General features: G+C 46.0%; 1 non-coding gene across 1 annotated transcript; it reads right to left on the bottom strand.

Moving 5' to 3' along the window:
- Positions 1–376: 376 nt before the first annotated feature.
- Trnaa-ugc (transfer RNA alanine (anticodon UGC)) lies at positions 377–450 on the bottom strand. The gene has a single exon. It is a non-coding gene; the product is annotated as a tRNA-Ala (tRNA).
- Positions 451–3,010: the final 2,560 nt, after the last annotated feature.

Raw genomic sequence — 3,010 nt, 5'->3', positions numbered from 1 at the left:
GGACACCTGGAAGAGGTCACATCCCCATCCGCTGAGGTCACATCTTAACCTGATGTGGCCACACCTTTCTCCCACCTGATCCCACTTCCCTTTACCTGGACACAGCCTTCCCTGCCCCCTATCCTATATAAGACCTAACCCAGGGCCAGACGGCCTCTTTTTTGCCAGCCGTGTGTAGTGCCAACCCAGCAGGTCTACCAAATAAACCTACTCCTTACCTGAATACCACGTGCGTGGTTCAGTTCTTACTCGGCTACCTCTTTTTAAAAACCTAACAGTCCTGAACTCTGGGCCTGGGCACTGTCCCTCAGCTCTTTAACTCAAGGCTAGTGCTCTACCACTTGAGCCAGAGTGCCACATCGGCTTTTACTGCTTATGTGGTACTGAGGAATCGAACTCAGGGCCTCTTGCATGCAAGGCAAGCACTCTACCACTGAGCTACCTTCCCACCTCCTGTGCTGGCTTTGAACCATGAGCCTCAGATCTTAGCCACCTGAGTAGCTAGGATTACAGGTGTGAGCCACCAGTGCCTGGCCCAATTGTGTTTTAAAGTTACTTCATAAAGTGAATTTAAACACATGGAATACTTTCCTGTTCATAATAATGAAAAAGTCTACGCACTTCTATTTCTGTTTTCTCTAAATGTACAACTCTCTCTTCTGGTAACTACTGGTAACTACGTATTCCACATCTTTAGTCAACAAGACCTTTCTCCCCTCCCCTATAAAATCTACACACCACTCATTCCTTATCCAACCACCAAGGCAGAAGCTTTTCTAGGATGAAAAGGTTCAAGAGCAAAGATGTGGGCTGGTCCAGCCACCCATGTTCTAGAGCAGACAGCCAGCCATTAAGACTGCAACCCGGGTGCCCCCAGCTCTGCTGATGAGGAACAGTCTCAATCCTGGTTTTTTGGCCTCCTTGTTTCTTCTTTGAACTATATCCTACCTTTTCAGTAACATTTACTTTATATATATATATATATATATATATATATATATATTCAAAAAGTATATATATATATACACACACAAAATTTTTCATATATATATATATATATATATATATATATATATAGTTTATTTATAGTTAATCCAGAACCCACTTCTAATATCCAAGGACACTAAGGGATAGAAAAAGTCTCCTAGTGGATGATAGAGAGGGAAATTCACTTAAAGAAATTTATATCACCTGAGCACTCTTGACTACAATTCCAGCTATGCAGGCTGAGTAAACTCTAGAGGATCAAGCTTTGAGGCCAGCTGGGGCACAAGAGTGAGCTACACACTATCTCCCAAAGAACAAGCTACAAGAGGCTGCTACGTAGCATGGCAACAGCCTACTATGCCTGAAACTATGGATTCAAGGCCCCAGTATAACTATAGTAGGGGACCCAACGGGCTCCCAAAGGGGATGAGAACATAGACAAAAACACAGGCATTTACCTCTTCACTACAAAATTGACAGGCATTCTGGCTATGCTACTGCCACCTTGTGGTCACATCTTTTTTCTTGCTCATTCCCAAATTCCTCCACCACTGCAGAGCAGCAGAGGGAAAACCTCATCCTGGGAGGAACCTCAGTTTCATGCTCCTCATCAGCCTGGCTACCAATTGCTTTGCTTTCGCTTGAGAGCCTTGGAATTGGTGTTGGCATTTATAGGTATAGCAGAAGCAGACATACATGATCACCAGCCTTGGGCATGTAGTCAGGGCGTGTCTTTAAAATTCTTGCTTCTCCTGTAGAGAATGACAATGCAATGTTCTCAGAGAGTTTCTGAAAGCTGCAAGAGGTTTCTTGTCCTAAGCTGCGAACTGAAGGTATTGCAAACTCCTATCACTTTCTCCTGCCCAAACTGCCTACCTAATATCTGGCACTAGCTATTCTTATATCTGGCACTAGCTATTCCCAGCATGCTCTGGGGCCCGTCTCCCTCACTCCTGATCTTTTCCTCTTTCAGTATTGCTTGGCTCTCTTGGATGCCAAAGAAACAGAGGAAAAGTTTCCAGGTTCACCTATTCCACTCTGTCATTTCTTTCCCTAGAGCAAATTAGGCAATTTTTCTGAGGATTTGTTTTGGGTAAAGCCTTGCCAAAGCTGTCTAAGATTTGGTTTCTGCTATAATGAACTCAGTGTCTAATGGCAGAGAAAGTATACACAGGAGAGTACATAAAAATAATGAAACCAGGGGCTGGGAAGGTGGCTCAGTGATAGAGCGCTTGCCTTGCATGCCTGAGGCCCTGGGTTCCATTCCTCAGCACCACATAAGCAGGGGGAAAAAAGCCGGAAGTGGTGTGGTGGCTCAAGTGGTAGTGGGCAAGCCTTGAGCTGAAAAGCCGAGGGACAGTGTCCAGGCCCAGAGTTCAGGCCCCACAACCAGACCCAAAAAATAAAAAAATAAAAAAGTGATCAAAAAAAAAAAATAATGAAACCACCGCAGATGAGTTTCACCTCAGTGCTATGGACCAAACCCTCAGTCCATGTAACTTCTTTTTTTTGCAGGGGGTGGGGGGAGGTCTGGTCATGGGGCCTGAACTCTGGGCCTGGGCACTGTCCCTCAGCTCTTCAGCTCAAGGCCAGCGCTCTACCACTTGAGCCACAGCGCCACTTCAGGCTTTTTTCTTTTTGCTTATGTGGTGCTGAGGAATCAAACCCAGGGCCTCAGGCATGCAAGGCAAGCACTCTACCACTGAGCCACCTTCCCAGCCCCTCTATGACCCTGCTTTGTCCTGTCTCACCTCTTCCTCTGCTAATTCCAGGGTCCACGTTAAGCATCCATGCATCACTCTAGTGTATTGTCTCAGGAATTTCCCTGCAGCTTCTTTGGTCCCTCTACTGGATGCTGGGGAGAGTCAGCACTCCCAGGACCAGCTCTCATGTGGGAGATGAGACCTGGGATAAAAGCTTAGGCCTCCACCCTGTTCACTAGAAATCTGACAGGCTGTCTGTATGATCCTTTAAAACTTCGCCAACTGCATTGGGATGCAGCTGTCTGCTTGGTGATCACTGT

This window comes from Dipodomys merriami, unplaced genomic scaffold, assembly GCF_024711535.1.
Source record: "Dipodomys merriami isolate MVZ:Mamm:240054 unplaced genomic scaffold, mDipMer1.0.p SCAF_2, whole genome shotgun sequence".
Taxonomy (NCBI): domain Eukaryota; kingdom Metazoa; phylum Chordata; class Mammalia; order Rodentia; family Heteromyidae; genus Dipodomys; species Dipodomys merriami.
The sequence above is the reverse complement of the archived record's forward strand: the minus strand, read 5'-3'. Positions and strand labels throughout refer to the sequence as shown.